This window comes from Equus asinus, chromosome 2 (genome assembly GCF_041296235.1).
Source record: "Equus asinus isolate D_3611 breed Donkey chromosome 2, EquAss-T2T_v2, whole genome shotgun sequence".
Lineage (NCBI taxonomy): Eukaryota > Metazoa > Chordata > Mammalia > Perissodactyla > Equidae > Equus > Equus asinus.
Window position 1 is genome coordinate 135336146 of NC_091791.1, and position 18391 is coordinate 135354536.

General features: G+C 48.6%; 1 long non-coding RNA gene across 1 annotated transcript; it reads right to left on the reverse strand.

Annotated features, from left to right (window-relative positions):
• Positions 1-180: 180 nt before the first annotated feature.
• LOC139042335 (uncharacterized) lies at positions 181-16050 on the reverse strand. Its single transcript, XR_011498971.1, has 3 exons — positions 7487-16050; positions 4463-6721; positions 181-4370 (listed from the first exon to the last, which is right to left on the reverse strand). It is a non-coding gene; the product is annotated as an uncharacterized lncRNA (long non-coding RNA).
• Between the last annotated feature and the right edge of the window lie 2341 nt (positions 16051-18391).

Consider the following 18391-nt stretch of genomic DNA (forward strand, 5'->3'; position numbering starts at 1 on the left):
AACTATATTTTAAAAGCAAGGCAATGACTACACTCAAAATTCAAGGTGAAGGCCAGCCCCATGGCGTAGTGGTAATGTTCAATGCACGCCCCTTCAGCAGCCCAGTTTCACAGGTTCGGATCCCGGGTGCAGACCTACACCACTCCTTGGCTATGCTATGGCAGCAGCCCACCTATAAAGTGGAAGGAGGTTGGGACAGATGTTAGCTCAGGGCTATTCTTCCTCAGAAAAAAAAAAATCAAGGTGAAGCTTACCTCTGAGCAACTGAGATGGGGAGGAGGATAAGGGAGGGTGCTAGGCTATTGGCGGTGTTCTAGCCAACGCTAAGTTCACAGTGGGCTCACAAGAGTTTGTTTTATTTTTGTGCATGCTTACACATGAGTTAGGTATTCTTTTGTGCATATCAAATATTACATCAAATAATAAAAGGAGGAAGTGAGGTAAAAAAAATCAACCCAAATGGCCACCAGATGCCAGAGTGGACAGGACATGGAGGCTGCATGGGGATTGTCCCTGAGTGTGCTTCTTCCCTCACGACTGGATGGCAGGCTTTTCTCTGTGTTCTTTGACTGGCACTTTGATCAGAGGCCATCCTGCCACCCTATGAGAATACCTGGGCTAGATTATTAGTCCCATTTTAAAGAGAAGGGGTAGAAAACCCCCGCCCCTCCCTGCTTTGCCTCCCCAGTCACCTCCTCCCCTTGGAATTGCCCAAGGACTCTGGTCTGAGGACATCTTCTGAGCCCAACGAGGCCAAATTTGCCAACTCATGCTCTGGGTGCCTTATGTCTCTCTGGGTTTACACCCAGAGGCTGCCTGGGGTTTGAAAAGCCATCTGGGCTACCCACAGCTCCTACGCAGCCCTGCACTTGGGTTTCTTCATCTCAGTTTGAATTGAAAGAAGGTGAGCCTATGTCTTTGCTCAATTCCCTTTTCTAGTTCTTCACAGTTCTTATTATATTTCACCACTCAGAGCCAAAAGGCCCAGGCTCAGTCCTGCCACTTGTCAACTGTTGCATCTTGGCCTTGTCGTTCAACCTTTCTGATCTTTGAATTTTTCATCTGTGAAATGGCGATAATAACATCAATGTTACTTGTCATGAGTGCCTCATTGAGACCAACTGTGTAATTTAATCGCACTCAGACTACAGGCAACTCTGAGAAATGTAAAAGGAGAATAGTGGCCAATAGTGGCACTCAACCCTGGTGGCCTGAACTCTGAGTGGAGGTCTCCTGGGCCCCGGATGCGCTCTCCCTCACTTCTTCCATTCCAGCACACCTGTGTGGTGCCTGATTCTGCACAGACACTCGACGGAGGTTTATTACACACAGGATACAGTGTGCTGGAGGCTCTCAGCTGGCTGTGCAATTCCCACCCCTCCGGAGGGGCCTGCTGGGGGGCCAGAGGCTGCACCTGGCCGCTGGAGTCAGGGCGCTGGAGGGCGGTTTCCTGCTGCTTTGTCTTTTCTCTCAGGGCTGTAGCTCACCTCAAGGGGCATCACAACTCTTTGAAGAAGTAAATGCAGGCCACCAACTCTTTGCCCCACCCTGTTTTGTTCTTTTTGACATCGTATTAGTCAGCTCAGGCTGCCATAACAAAACCCCACAGACTAGGCAGCTTAAACGACAGAAATTTATTTTCTCACAGCTCTGGAGGCTGGAAGTCCAAGATCGAGATATCAGCAGGGTTGGTTTTCTGTCTCATTGTCCTGTAGACGGCCGGCAGTCTTCTCCCGCTATTCCTGTCTGTGTGCTAATCTCTTCTTATAGGGACACCAGCCATGCTGGATTAGGGCCCACCCTAGGGGATTCATGTTAACTTAATCACCTCTTCAAAGGCCTTATCTCCAAATACGGTCACAGTCTGAGGTGCTGGGGGTTCGGGCTTCAACATATGAAACTGAGGGGACATAATTTAGCCTGTAACAGGTGTGAGCATATTTAATTCTTCATTTAAAGAGAGCAAGTGTTTTGCCTTCTTGTTTTGTATCCAGCTCTGAATGCCCCTGGGAGCTGGAGCTGTGGGCCTGAACTGGCACAGCCTACCCCGGGTGTGTGAGCTCCAGCATGGCGTGTGCCTGGCAGAGCAGGGACTAACGTCTTTGTAGACATTATATTCCAGATGCCCTTTGAAGCATCAGAAGCCCTGGCTCTTACTCAGACGTCAGTGCTGATGCCCAATAGACAACATTTGGGATGCTGTAACTCTGCTGTGGTTGGTGTATATACACCTTTCCAACTCTAGTTTGAGAAATGAAGTATCGGTTTTATAATGTACCCAAAAAAGTGACTTCAGGGGAATAGTGAGTTAAGGTGAGGTGAGCTAAGGTGAGGAAGGAGTGAGGAAGAATTATGTTGTCGTTGAAGTTTCCAGATATACTTCAAATCACCAAACTAAGCGCTTCATTGACGTGGCCGCTTAACTTGTCTATGCACGTTGCCCTGTGAACAGGCATGGAATGGAGTGGAGTCTGCATCTAGAGCTGGCCAGCAAGAGGGAGGGCAGATGGGGTGCTCACGAGGTTTGTCCAGAGGAGCCAGGCAGCCTGAACAAAGGGACGTGCAAGTTTTCCATCTATGAATGAGAGAAAATTCTGGATCGAGAGCTCTTTGAGAAGGACTGTGTCTGATAGCATTTATGAAGGGCCCATAATGTGACTGCCTGGCACATAGTATGACTACTGAAGATCTGAGGAGGGAAGGCAGGGTGGAAGGGATGAAGGGAAGAAGGAAGGAGAGAAGCAGTGGCAGCAGTGGCAGCTGTGGAGGTGTCCCCCTCAGATCTCCCTTCTAAGGAGAACCCGCAGTGAGGAGCTCTGTTGGCTGCCAGCCCCCAGCTGCCAGCACCTTAGGCATTCACCAGACCATTCACACTGAAGCCACATTCTCCCCAGGTTGCTTTCAGCCAACTATTGAGCATGAGGGGGTGGGGGTAGCAGGTATTAGAACCAGGGCGTTCCTGTCAGTGTGGGACCCCCTAGTCCTCGCTCTGGGGCTCTCCACCCACCTAGCTGAGACTCTCAGAGCTGCACTGCAACCAGAGGCCCTTCCTGTCCAATCCTCCTTCCTTCCCTCTCTCCTTTCTTAGGGGTCAGACCTCCATCTGATCTGAAAGCTCTCCCTTGCCTACTCCTGCTTCCTCACCCTTTATCTTTCATAGATGCTCTCCTCACCCAGACCTCTTACACTTCTGACTCCATCTTGGCATCTGCTTCCCAGAGAACCTGAGCTGACCCAAGGAGAGAGGGAGAAGGGAGGGCAGTTTGAACTCTTGCCTTCTTTTTGTCTCCACTGATCTGTTTTGGCAGGCATGGACAGACAGAGCCATCCCACTCACCTTATAGCTGGGTACAGAGAAGTTAGTGCTCAATTTGTGTCTTTTTAAAAAGTGATGGCGGTTTGTGTCTTTGGCTAAAAAGCATTTCTCAAAGTAAAAGCTAACCCACTGATTCAGCCATTTCTCCTGTCTCTCATCTTGAATCCCAAAATCCTGAACATGGCCAAAGATGCGCCTTCTCAACTGGCCCCTGCCTGTTACTCCAGCCTTGGGGCCCTTTGCTCACGTGCTCCAGCCTCCGGACCAGGAGCACCGTGTGTTCCTCACAGGTGCAGGCTCCTTCCTGCCTGCTTCAGGACCTGGGCATGGTCTTCTGTCCACAGTGTCCCCTCTTCCACCCCAAACCCTACCCACTCTCTACCTTTTTAGAAGTAACTCCTAATTCTTTAGGTCTCAAGTTAAATGACATTTCCTGTGACCCTCCCCCCTTTCTGGAAGAGATTAGGTCCCCCTCCTACAACCTCTCACTGCACCTTTGTGACACTCATTAATTTTAATTAAATATTGTATTAGTTGACTAGGGCTGCCATAGTAAAGTACATAGTCTGGGTGCCTTAACCACTGAACTTTATTTTCTCACAATTTTGGAGGCTAAAAGTCCAAGATCAAGGTGTCAGCAGGGTTGGTTCCTTCTGAGGTCTCTCTCACTGGCTTGTAGATGGCCGTCTTCTCCCTGTGCCTTCATACGGTCTTCCCTCCCTGCGTGTCCTAATCTCTTCTTATAAGGACACCAGTCATATTGAATTAGGGCCCACCCTATGACCTCGTTTTACCTTAATCACCTCTTTAAAGAGAATTTACCTCCAAATACGGTCGTATTCTGAGGTACTGGGGGTGAGGACTTCAACATAGGAATTTTAGGGTGGGGATGGGCAGGACACCATTCAGCCCATAACAAATACTTACTTTAAGAATTACTTGGGGGTGCCGGCCCAGTGGCGTAGTGGCTAAGTTTGCACACTCTGCTTTGGCGGCCTGGGGTTCACAGGTTTGGATCCTGGGTGTGGACCGGCACACCGCTCGTCATGCCATGCTGAGGCAGCGTCCCACATACAAAAAAATAGGGGAAGCTTGGCACAGATGTTAGCTCAGTGACAATCTTCCTCAAGTGAGAAAAAGACTTACTTGGGTTTTTGATGTTTCTCTCCTCTGGTGGGCCATAAGCTGTATGAGAGCAGGACTGGGTCTCTATTTGCTGTTTTCTGTGCAGTGCCTATGGGTGCTCAGTAAGTATTTACAAAATGAATTAATGAATGAGTTATCATTCCTTGGTTGGTCCAAAATTGCAAGGATAGCTGCAGGACATTAGAGTGGCAAGAAGCCAAAATAGAGTCCTTGGAACCAGGTGCTGGGCAGCCACCCTCTCCCAGCTCACCTGTCCCTCAAGGCCGTACTAAGTTCAATAGCATTGATGTTGAAGGCCTACTATGCATTAACTTTTGTCTGGCCTTAAAGCATGGGTAACCTTCTGATAGGAGAAGGAGAGAGAAGGTATGGGTTAGTGTTCTAATTGCTAGTCCTTATGCCTTCCCATGGCTGGACTTGGGAAAGTTACCAAATAAATGAAAGAATGACACTTCTTTTCTGGGTGTTGAATTAGTGTGACGAATTAGTAGTTCTACCATTTTCCCTTCCTCTAGCCATCATGACCCTGGTTCCAGGTCAGAGACCCAGAGAGCCAGTGGCCACCTGTTGAGTTTGGAAGAGGTGTTCAGGGTCAGGCGTAGAGGACAGATCTGACTCGGGCTGAGTCCTTTGGAGGAGTATGTGTATGTGTGTGTGCATCAGTGATGTGTCTGAGTTTTTGGTGTGTGTCTGTCTTTGTTTCTGTATGTGTGCATCTGACTATGTGTGTGTGGGTGTCTGGGTGTCTGAGTGTGTGCATCTGTCTCTGGGAGTGTATCTGGGTGTCTGGGTATTGTCCAAAAGGACTCATGGGGAAAGTGCCTCTGGGCCCAGGCTTTGCAGTCTCTGTTCTAATGCTGTCAGACCTCTGAGGCTGGTCTATTTGACATTCTAGGGGATGGGATTGAGGACAGCCACATCTGCTGAGTCATAAGGATGTGGGCTCTATTTACAGTTGGACATATCTCCTTTCACATTTAGGGAGGGGAAATTTCAGATGGGCTGGCTGACCCTGCGCTCTTTCAGAAGGTCATGACCTCAGCCAGCCCCAGGAAGGAGCGGAAACGAGAGTGCTCATGAGACCTAGAGTTTGGCAGAAGGTGAGCTGAGACCCGAGTGTTCCCTAGCTGGTCCCCTGGGTCATGGCTTTCTCAGGACGTTCCAATAACCAAGCTGCTGGCTTTAAAACTGACTGACGGGCACTCCCTGGTGTGGAAGGAAACCAGGGCGGGTTGCCCTGAATGGTATCAACTGCAGATCTCGCCAAACTCTTACAATTAGTGCTGACCCTGGGAGGCCCCACCAAGCCATGAGTCCAGACTCTGGAAAATCCTTCTCTTCCCTCTCCAAACCAACCAACCAACAAATAAACAAAAACACCACAATGGTAAGCTTAGCCACAATGCAATCAAGTGAGTCTTTCAAGCTTGTCTGATTTAACAGTAAAATTTCCCCCAGGGATGGCAGGGGCAGGAAGCCTCAGCCACAGGCTTCTTGATTGGAATGGGTTTCACAGGTTCTTTCCTAAGAGCGGATGGGGAAGGGCAGGAGGGCATCATGTGTACCTGGTAGGGCACCATGAATGAGGAAAGGGTTTGAACAGGGCCTGGGAAGTAAACACACACCTTCTGAGCGTTTACAGGTGCCTGGCGTGGGCTAGGCACTGTTCCCAAGGAACCCAGGCTGGCAGCAAACCTGTACATATTCAGCTTACCCATAGATGAGCTGCTTCCTTCAGCCCATGAGACTGGAGGCACAGGTGTGGATGAGGTGAGGGAAGGGGTTGTGGGTGCATCAAGGAGGGGTTGGTCTTTCTGACGAGGTAGGCTGGCCTGGAGCAGGGGAGCCCCACCACTGGTCACTTCTCCTATTCAGACAATGAAGACCACTGACACAAACTCATGTTCACCTACCATCACTTGCCTCTGGAAGATCCAGCCAGCCTGTGGGGCCTTGTGGGTCTGGAATGCAGGGCAGTGGGTTTGATGGGGGTCAGGATCTCCTGGGGAGAGAGGGGCCTGAGAAGGAGGTTGGGGTGGTCAGTCCCTGCCTAACTAGGGACCTCAGGGACTTTGTGGGTGCTCATCCAACCCCACTGAAGATGCCCAGAGTTGACAGGGAGCTCTTGATCTCCTGGCAGGACCCTCAAGAGCTGGTGTCAAACTGTTCACATTGTTACAAGTTCTTTCTCAGATTGAGTTCAAATCTGCCTCCCCGAAGATCCATCCATTGTCCTGGTTCTGTCTTCTGGGGTCACATCTATTTAACAAATACGTAGACAAAGATGGAAATGACAGTCCGTGCCTTCAAGGGGTCCACAGGCCAGTGAGAAGGACAGCTATTACACAGGGCAGGATGAAACAGGGGCTAAGCTGCAAGCTGAGGGAGGAGTCCTTCATCCTGACTGATGGGGGCCCAGGCAGGCAACCAGAGGAGGTGGCATTTGAGATGGGCTTGAAGGATAAGGGGATTTGTGTGTGTGGAGGGGACTTGGAGTCCAGGCCAGGAACCGCTGGAGCAAAGACACAGGCGGGAGAGAGCAGGGTGTCTCCTGAGGATGTGGAGTGGCCTGGCAGGATGGGGGCCTGGAGAGGAGGGGAGCTGTAGGGGTGAATCACAGAGGGCCTTGAACCCAGGCCTGGGCCTTTATTCAGTGAGCATGGGGAAGTCCAGAGGTTTTGTGAGATGTTATCAGAGCTGTGGTTTACATCCATGATTCTCAAAGTGTGGCCAGCACTTTTCTAAATTGTTAGAAATGCATATTCTCAAGCCCCACTCCAGCCCTCCTGAATTAGAAACTCTGGGGGTGGGACCAAATGGTCTGCTTTAACAAGCCCTCCGGGGGATTCCATGCCCTAGTTTAGAAAAATAGCCCTGAGCACGGAGGGAAAGCTGGATGAGGTGGGGGGTAGGAGGAGGGGGAGCAGTTAGGGGCTATGAGAATCATCTGAATGGGGCAGGAAGCAGGCCTCACGTGGGGAGGGGGCAGGAAGAGTTAGACAGATTTGGGTTCCAGCCGCTTACCTTCCAGCTCCGTGACCCTGGGCAAGGGACTTGCCTTTCCTGGGCCTCAGTTTCTGCATCTTCAAATGGGAGTCACAACTGGAGGATGGTAGGAGATTGCCAACAACCCTTCCTGCTTGCACAGGACCGAGGAGTTTCATGGGACATGGGATTTTCAGTGCTAAAACCAGGAGCGTCCAGGGCAAACCCAGATGGTTGGTTCCCTATGCCCTATACGATGTCCAGAGACAAACACTGTTCAGGATATTTACAGTGGAATGGGCAGAGGATGGAGTTGCTGAGGGGCCCAAAACCCATTCTTGGGGACTTTGGTGGCAGCTAAAGTTGCCCTCTTGCCTCCTGCTTCTTGTGCCTGTTGGGCCTGGCAGGGGCCCTTCCCACAATGCCTCTGCCCTGGTCTGGCTCTGGAGACCAGCAGAAAAGGAGATGGGGCCCAGGTCAGTGGCAAGGGCACAAGGTTGGCTCCCCGTGGCTGCATTGCTGGCCCAGTGCCTGGGTCACATGAAATACAATATGGCTGAGGCCTCCTAGACCCTGCTGATGATGCTGGAGCCTCAAAATACCCAGTGCCTTGGCCTGGGCGCCTGGCTGACTCCTCTGGGCTAGGAGTCAGGAGAGCGGCTATGGTGTCTGTTAGCCCATTACTCTGGTCTCAACTGGGTTCTCACCACTTTAGCCAGGGGCCTCTGCAGCGGGGTGCAGGACTCTGTGGCCTCTCATCTTTCCTACAGGTCGCGTTTTTTAAAATAGGGCCCTGAGGTGTAAAACCACATAGAAAGGTGAACCATGGAAGCTTTCTCGGAAAAGTGGGAGGCTTCTTTCTGAAGACCCCAAGGAACCTCTCCATGTGTCTTGCTGGTCCATGTGCTCACCCATGGACCACTAACAGAGATGGGGATGGATAAAGGTGATTTGTTTAGGCCTGAGACCCAGGGCCTTCGAGCCTCAGGCAGAATCAGCTTCCTTCTAAACTGGTAGGGGGTACTGAGGGCATTGCCAAGAGCAGGGGAGCAGACGTTGGAAAGGACCTAATGTCCCCCTCTTTGTCTTCCCCTTTCCTGCTGGGCGGTGCTCTTTACCTTGTTCTGCTGCTGGGCTGCCCTCCACTCATTCAGAGTTGCCTCATGAATAAACTCTCTGGAATTCACATGAGGCTCCCCACTCCCCCATGCACCCATACTTGCCCAGGAGCCAGGCCTGCTACAGCCTCCAAAACCTGCAGGCCCTGCCCACATCTACCCCTCTTCCCTGGAAAGAAGCTTCAATCCCAGGCAGGAGGTGCTAGTCTCAGGTGTGGAAACACTGGATTTGAAGTTGGGCCAGGCATCTGGATCTAAATCTCAGTTCTGGCACCTTCTTGGCTGAGTGACTTTCAGCAAGGAACTGAGCCTCAGTTTCCCCTCTTGTAGAATGGGCATGACAACATGTTCCTTGCAGGGCTGCGGTGAGGATTCAGGGGAATGAACTAATGCATGTGAGCTAATATAATCAGTGCCCAGTACCTTGCACTCAGAAAGTGATTGTTGCTGCAACAACCACACTTCGTATTGACATCGTACAGGAAAAGAATAAGAATAAATACATCCGTGAGGAAACTGGAGCAAAGGGAGAGGAGGATAGAGACTCCTTGCAGTATTTCTGCCCCTGGTGACCACTCTGGTGACCGCAAAGCAAGCGGTTGGCAAGTGCCCTAAGGTGAGTAAGGGGCCATGCCTCCGCAGCCTCTCCACACCGAGGCTGGGTGTGTGGCCCCCATAGGCTGCACGCTCTGCAAGCTGGGGTTAGTTAGAGAGCCTCACCGCCAGGCCATGAAGCACATTCTGCTCTCCACACATCTGGCTCTGCCATCCAGGACCCCACGCCGCTGCCCTGACCACCACGAAGTGCAGCTGCAGCAGCTGCCCTCTTCCTTCCTGTCTGTGCCAGGGCCAGTTTGGGTAGGAAAAGCAATGATAACAGTGGCCCCACTTGTCCTGTGCCTGCCTCGTGTCAGGTGATGGGCATATATTATCTTTAGTCTTCTCAACAATCCTGAGAGAGAGCTATTGTCTCCATTTCACAGATGAGGAAAACCGAGGCTCAGAGCGGTGAATGATTTTTTTCTAAGACCACAAAGCTAGCAAACTAACTGGAGAGTTCAGGTTCAAATCCAGTTCTATCTGGCTCCAAAGCCCAAGAACAATGGGGAGAAGAAGACTCAAGGTCCAGCTCAGGGTCATCCGTCAGCTCACGTGGGACTATGGCGAGTACCCCCGCTGGTCCTCAGTTTCCTCACCTGTGAGTCAGGTGATGCCTAAGGTCATGATTCTGTTCTCCTGGCATCTAACTTCTTGGAGGTTCTCTGCTGCCATGGGTACATAGTACAGCCAGCGCAGAATTGTGACACTGGTGACCTTGCTATTTCCTCTTGTGAGGCTCTTCCTCTGGCCAGGCTGGTGTCTTCCCACCCCAGACAGCTCTGAACCCTGTAGTCACTTCTCCCAGGCTGCTTTGCCCTGTTCTCCGAACATTCCTGCCCACAGCATCAAACAAAAACTTTTCGGTCTAGTGTCCCATCTGCCTTGGGTTCTGCCATCTTTGAGAGGACCTAGGAGGGAAGCTAAGATGCTAACCTGAATGAAGAGTGAGGGGCTAATGGGCTCTGCATTTTAACAGGAGCTGCTAGAAGCAGTGTCATAATCCAAAAGATCAAGTGACCAACTTAGTAACTTCACCAGTGTCTCTCTGAGTCCCCTAACCCCTTGCTCGTTCATTGTGATCTTTGTGCTATCTTGCTCTCTGGCTAGAGAAAGAGCTTGATGGAGCCCCAGGCCTACTGGAGGAATGAGTGGATCTGGATCTGGATCTGACCCCACCCGTGGGAACTGCAGCCTCTTCCTGAACTCCCTCCTCACCTCAGCCAGGCCTGGATTTATTCCTTGGTAGCTAAAGAAGAAATAAGAAGGTGGAAGGAGGGAGGGAGAACGTTTAGGATTACCAGGATTTCTTTTTCCTCAGTCTTTCCAGTGCTGAGCCCTCCTAGCACTGCGGCCACAGAAAGCTCCCAGGAGCCAGGCTACTCTTTTGTAGGGCAGGGGAGTAAAGTTATCAGTAGTAACAAAAGAGAAGAGAATTAACATTTATGAAGTTCTTGCTATGCACAGGCATTGTTTCAGACTGGTGTGCAGACTTTCCCTGACTTATATCAGTGCCCATTTGGCAGATGAGAAAACTGAGGACCTGAGACATCAAGCCATATGAGATAATAAGGCTAGTAGATGGCGGAGTCAGAGTTTGAAGCCAGGTCTAATTAAAGTCCACGTGCTGTGTGCTCCTGCAGGCTGCTTCTGGGTGGCTCCTTGGGACACAGAGGCTATGGAACTCTAGGAGCTATGCCTCATTCCAATCGAGACCCAGACAAGCAGCCCTGGATGCTGACTGTGTGCCCACTGAAGCCACCCCCACTCAGCCTGTGAACACACTGCCACGTTGCCCTCAGTCCTTGTCTGTATCTGCCAGGCATTCCCACGAATTTTTCATAGGGATGCTTGGAATCTTGTCTGGCTAAGGCCACCAGGTGGCGCAGCACAGGCCGTGAGACCTTGACTCCTGGATCTAAGGCTCAGCCAGTTCTTAGGGATGTTCTATGACAGGCCAGGATTCCCCACAGAGGTTCCTGGGCAACTCTGAAAAACAGGGCCCTGAAAGTCTGGTTTGATATTCTGAATTGGGTTCCAGGAATCAGCCATTATTTTAAAACTGTGTTTTTTAATCTTCTGAATGAGCGAAGTATCATACACATGGTTCAAAAATTTAAAAGTATGAAAACATGTAGAGACAAATCTCCCTCCACTCTCCAGCAGGTATTCACTATTATTAGTTACTTGTGAATCCTTCTAGAGATTATACATATGTATATAATATACATATATATAAGAGCACATATATAATAATATATATGGATATATATTCTTTCCCCTTTTTTACACAAATGGCTGCGTATCTTTTTACTAACTGATTTTTATTTCGTCATATGCAATTTCAGAATTTTATGCCTAATCATAAATTTTATAAGAAGGAAAAGACGTATTGCAGTCTTCTACTAGATTAGACTAGTTGCCATTTAAAGCAATAAAGTGACTGATCTGAATCATTTTATTTGATCACATATAGCTAAGATATGAAACGTGTGCATTCAACAAAAGAAGCAAAATGAAGAATTTTGATTAAAGTAACAAGATAAGTAAGATATTATTTTGTTGTCTAGCAAAACATAGGTTATCACAAGTAAAAATATTAATATTCAATAGCTACTGATTTGGTAGAAATACGAATATCTCAGCCATGATCCTTACTATAAAAGTGCACTTGGTTTTTGATTGGCCAGTCTCAAATTGTGGTTTGAGGACTGTTTCATAGTCTGAGTCACCAGCTTTGTGAGCCTTGCTTATTTTGTCTGTCTTCAGTGTTAAACCCTTGTGTGGCAGCCTTGATTCTTGCTTGCACAAGGCTGTCCAAAAACTTCTGGTCATCGTGCTGTTCCCATTCAACTTTCAAGCAATCCACTCATTTGACTTAATGGAAGCCGAAATAACAGGACGCTTGTAATGGCTGTGTTGGGTTCTTTCCAGATGTCGTTCAGCCTCTTTGCGTTTGGGAAGGTCGGCTGCCACGATAACCACTTGGGAGTTGGCCCTTAACCTCCCACTGTATGATGATGCGAAACCACTGGTTGTACATTTTCAAGTACCCTCGGGATGGGGTGGCACTTGCCCGGTTCCCCAACCATTGTGACCTGTGGGACCTGCTTCCAAGGTGTGGGTGTCTGGTTGCCTCTTGGGGTGAGAGTATTGCGTATTATAAATACTGCTCTGTGCCTTGCTTTTTTCACGTAACAGTATAGAGATTTTCTTCCATATCAGTTCATAAAAGCTTCCTTATTCTTTGTTATGGTTGTATATATGGTTGTATATGTATGGTTGTATAGCAGCCCACCGTATGGATGAAACACATTTTTACCAGTTTCCTAATGATGGATATTTAGGTTATTTCCTTTGCTGTCACAAGCAAGGCTATAATGAATAACCTTGTACATATGTCATTTCATTCATGCATAATATCTGAGGGTAAATTCCTAGAGGTAGAATTGCTAGATTAAATGGTATGTACAGTTTTAATATTTACAAATATAGCAAAATTGCCCTTCATAAGGGTCATACCAATTTATGGGAAATTTAAGGGAAAATATGACAGTACTTGCTCCTCATCAGCTTCACCAGTACAGTGTTTTATCAAACTCTAAGATCTTTGCTAATCCAATAATTTGAAAAATTGGTATCTCAGCATTTCTTTCATTACAAGAGAATTTGTGGGAATTTTTTCTTATTTTTAAGATCTATTTATATTTCCTTTTCTGCGATTTGTCTGGGGAATCTCGTTTACAAAATGTTTCTCATTTATAACCTTAGACAAGACACAAAAACATAATATCTTAAAGGAAAAGACGGATATAGGTAACTCCATTCAAATCACAAACTTCTATATAATAAAAAATACCGTAAAAAAGTTGAGACATAAGAGGAAAGAAAAATATTTACAAAAATATTTCCAATATGTCTTGAAAGATGAACTTTCAAAGAAAGGGAAAAGGCCAGAGTTCTGACTGTCCACCATCCCTCACCATGTTTACAGCTTGCAAGGAGGGTGCTCATGCCACATGACTCCTCAAAAAAGCCCACTGAAGTAGGTGTTATCGTTTCACAGATGAAGACTTGGGGTTCAGAGAGGTTAAGTGATGTGCCCAAGGTTACACAGCTGGGGAGAGGAGATAAGGTGTCGTGTCTCCGCTGCACACAGCTACAGCTATGTGGAGACCTAAGCACCTGCTCTGACTTGGCTGCTATCCCTGGGGAACGTTGAGCAGGTCTCTCCTCTCTCCACCCTCTTCTTTTTGTCTACAAAATGGCAGGATTTTTAAGACCTTGCTAGCTCTAGACTTCTGTGTGTGGTGGGGATGGTGGAGAAAGGTAGGAGTGAAGCGTAGGGCGGGGTTTGTGGGGATGTGCTGTGGAGGTGTGTCCACGATATATAGGCACGTGTGTGGTATATGTACAGTGAGGGCATTTCTGCAGGCTAAGAGCCCCTTCCAGGGAGTTCATGGGCTCTTGCAACAAGGCACTTCCATCCAGCCTGCCTCTGATTCGTGTCAGCAAGGCAGGCTCCTGAGCAGTGGCGGGCATTGAGCCACCACCCGCTTTTGTCTGCAGGGCCCTCTTACTGTGCTTCTTCCCCCTTTTCCAGAGTTAATTGTACTCGAGCTCATCCTCAGGCTCTTCCTTCCTGATTTTGAAGGAAAGGGAATGCAATAAGCTCACCCCTTTGAGACAGGTGCATTCTAAGGAGGCCCTGTAAGGAGAGGACAATGCTTCACCCTGAAGGAAGGCAGCCATTATAGCTGCGGATGAGGCTGATGTTCTCATAGATGCTCGAGTAGGGGCTCATATCCCATAGATACTGACGTGGAGGCCTGGAGTCACCTTCCCACCCAGTCAGCCCTGTGACGATCTGGACAATTGACCTTACCACAGACTGGAGGTCAGTGAACTATGATGGGACCCATGAGATCCAGCCACATAGCCTGCTGGGCAGATGTCTCCAAGGCCAGGCTGGGGCAGGGGTGAGACCAGGGAAAATGCCAGCCCTGCCCCTACTATCCTCACACAGCACTACAAAAGGGGCCTCGTTCACCCAGCATGGGCACATAACTTGACTAATGGCCAATCAACATTCTCTTTGAGAAAGAGAGAGAGAGACAGAAAGAAAGCGAGGGAGGGAGGGAGAAAAGCACTGGATAAACAAACTTTGAAAGTTAAAATCTAAAACAAAACACAAGAACAAAATAAAGATGATATCTATAAATACAATATATTATTCCAGAGTTTGAAGCATGCTTAGGAGGTCTCTGTTGTTGGCGTTGCTAGTCCTGGGTTCTGTGCATGTAAGTGTGTGTATGGGGGCTCCCTGGAGGGTCCTCATCTCCTGGAGCATCATGTGGACAGAAGAAGGGTCGGAGGAAGGCCTGCAGGGTCCTGCCCCAGGCCCTGTGGCTTTCTGGATGACAAGAGCTGAACCCCAGACCAGGACCTGACCCTGCATCTGCCCAGAGGCCTTTTCCCCCACCTCCGTGCTCAAACCAACCTCAAAGAAGAATGGCCCAGGCCTGGTCTCAGTCTCATGGAGGAGCCACTGGAGGCAGCTTGCCCAGGCCTCCAGCACAGGGCCTGGCCCTCAGCGAAGGTGCTGACAGAGGGTCAGTGAGACCTGAGGCCTGAGGCCTGAGGCCTGGCCAGAGGAGGAGGAAGTCCTCCAAAGGAAGGAAGTGGATCAGAGGTCAAAAAAACAGAGGAAAAGGGAAATGCATCCTTTGGGAAACCACTGTCGCCTGGGCTGGCTTCACCACTGAATAAATACTTGTTTTTCTCAGCATGGGGTTGGGGCCCAGAAAAATTCACCAACAATCTTGGGCTGCTTGCCTTTTCCATCCATTTGAATCCTGTGAGAGGCACTGAGGGTAATTAGGGAACTAAGTCTTTGCTCCTCCCGTCTGGGAGCCCACAGGACCGACTGTGTCAGAGGTTTAGACACAGTGCTATGGGAGCGTGGAGATGGGAGAGGCTCCTTAAAAGTGAGGGTAAGATAGTGTAAGATCCCATTTATATAAAGTACAGAGCAGGCACCCTCCTCTGTGGTGTCAGGACAGTGATCACCCTTGGTCAAAGGTTGGGAACATAGTGGTGGTGACTGGAAAGAACACAAGGGAGCTTTGGGGGCCTGATCTGGGGCTGGTTATGCAGGTGTGTTCTGGTTTTGAAAGTTAACCGAACTTTATACTTAGGATTGGTGTACTTTTATCCATGTATATTTCAATAAAAAGGTTTTTTTAATGAGGGCAGTGTAGATATTTCCTCTGATAAAAAAATGAAAAGCATTAGGATATATTGGAGTATATGAGGAAGCCATTTGGTTTAAAACTAATTCAACCTGACCTTGTTTTTTCAAAAGGGCCTGATATGGCCTGTTGAGCATGCATTGTACATCTGCTTTAAACATTTACGATGCCCCCAAACCAAGAATGATACCCTTAAAGATAAGGATGTATCTTCCCCCATATTGGCATTCCCTTAAGGATAAGACTCTCTTCTTAAAAACTGAGGATTGGTTACTGACCTGCTGTGCTCACCTTGTGACCACTCACCTGCTGTGCCAGCAAAGCAATCTTGTGACTATTGTAAGAGGGAGATTCCTATCATATGTCATATACGCTCTTTGTCCCAAGATGGTATATAACCACTCTGTGCACCCCGCTTCTTTGGACTGTGCTTCCTTTCTTGGGGAAAGAAGGCCACAGGCTATAGTCCTCAACCCTGGCTCTTAATAAACTCACCCCAATTTTGATTTATAGATTGATTATGGATTATTTACATCAACACCTCAGAGGAGCTCAAATTTGACAAGGGAAGGATTGAAACCACTGAATACCTATGAGTTCAAGCACTTCACATATATCAGCTCCGATACTTAGGACAACCTACGTGAGGCAGCTCCTGGTAGCTTCACTTTACAGATGAGGAAGCTGAGATCCAGAGAAGTTTAAAAACTTGTCTGAGGTTATAGCTACTAAATGACCGAGTCAGGAATCAATCCCAGGCCCTTACAGTTTCCGCTTGACCAAGCTTCCTCCCCATCTGGTAGGTCTTCAGTGAACCACAGTATGAGGCTTGAGGGAGAGAGAGGAAATGGCATTCCAGGCAGAGGAACAGCCTGAGCAAAGACCTGAGCCTCCTTGTTCAAGAAGCTGGCGGAAGCCCCTGTGACTGAAAGGTAGAGGTATACCCGAGACAAAGCTAGGAGCTGGCTGAGGCCCCCCTCCCTGCTGAAAGCTTTAAAGCCAGGCCAGGAATTTGAGCTCAATCCTGTGGTCAACAATGAGCCATTAAAGGTTGTGGGGCAGAACTTGACCAATGTCTTGGACACTGAAGACCCTATTCCTGACAAATCCAGTGTCAATTTGAACTGTCCCTCAGCCCACTCACTGTCATGGCCCATAAAGGACAATGAAAGAGAGTCCCTGGGAGCCATTCTCCCCAAAGTCCCAGAGGGAGAACCAATGGGTATATGAATGCTTAGCACTCTCCTGGGGACTGGGGCTTGGAGCAGGGGTGGGGAAGGGGAGCGTGGGGGTGGGGAGTGGTGGTGGTGTAGAAAAGCAATAGAAAAGGTGGCCCTGACCTCAAGACATTTGTAGCCCAACCAGAGAAAGAAGACACATTCACATGCGTAAAAGAGATTCCCACAACATGAGAGAACCTTGAAAACATTATGCTAAGTGAAAACGCCAGGCACAAAAGACCACATGAGTCCATTTATAGGAAACGTCCCAAATAGACAAATCTGTAGGGCAAAAAAGTGATTGCTTAGGGCTTGAGGAGGTTGGGGGATGGGGGAGTGATAACTAAAGTGTACAGTGTTTCCCTTTGTGGTGACAAAAGTCTTGTAAAATTGACTGGTAATGGTTACAGGTATCTTTGAATATACTAAAACCCATTGAATCACACACTTTTAATGGTAAATTGAATGGTGTGTAAATCGTATTTCAATAAAGCTGTTAGATTCCGGTGGAGAGTAAGGTCATCAGGAGCAGTTGGAGCAGGCCTTACTGGGGAGAGGTGGCAGAGGTAGAGAAAGCATAGTGGGGGCAAGGAAGGCTGGGGGCAAGAAGGGGGACTTGAAGTGAGTCTAGAGGATGGGCAGGATTTCCAATACCTTCCCAAGAGGAAATAGAAGCCTCTTTCTTTCCCCGCCTCCTCAAACCATAGGCATCCTGCCAGAAGAGCCATAAGTCCAGATCTCAGAGAAAAACCCGGGAGCCCATCTCAGGGACTCGTGGGGGTCCCAGGACCTGACTCTGGCAGGAATGGAGAGGCAGCACTTCCTATGGCCACAAGGAGGGAATTTGGATGTGACTGGCAGCCCTCCAGCTGGTGGCCTTATACGTAGTGAGGTCCTTGTGAGACCAAGTGGTTGACAACAGACTTTCATCAAATGTTCACAAAACATCCACCATCCTCTGCCTGTCAAACCCAAGATACGGAAAGACACGGGCCATGGCCACAAGGAACTTCAAAGTCGAGCCAACCGCAAGGTCTGAAATTTACCACAAACTACTTCCTTTGGAGGGGTAAAGGCTGCTGATAGAATCATAAAATCTTAGATCCTGAATACAGCCTCTATTGTGTAGGAGAATTTAGTTCAAGTTCTACCAGCTGTGTGACCTTGAGCTAGTCATGTGAGCTGCCTGAACCTCAATAAATTTGATAAGGAAATCTACTCTGCCTTCATCAAATTATCTCAGGTAAATAAATATGCTTTGTGACAAATAAAAATGGGAAGCAATAGGATATATTGGAGAATATGAGGAAGCCATTTGGTATAAACCTAATTCAGCCTGACCTTGTCTTTCCAAAAGGGCCTGACCGAGGCTGTTGAGCATGCATTGTCTGTCTGCTTTAGAGATTCCCTATGGCAAGAACAAAGGCCCTTGAGATAAAGGTGCAACTTCCCTCCCCCTCCCAACGTTGGCATCTCCTTAAGGATTAAGCATCTTTCCTTAGGCTAGAAACTGATTGCTGGGCTCACCTGTGACAGCCCAGCTCCAGACAATAGACTTGCCTCCTGCTATGCCCACCAAGATAGCAGACCCACTACCTGCTGTGTCCATCAAGTGCTGTGCCGACAGGGCAATCTTGTGACTATTGTGGGAGGGACATCTCAATCATATGTGAAACACCCTGTTTGGGGGTATATAACCACTCTGTGCACCCACTTGTTCGGTGCCCTTTCTTCCTTTGGGAAGAAAGGCCCCCGGCC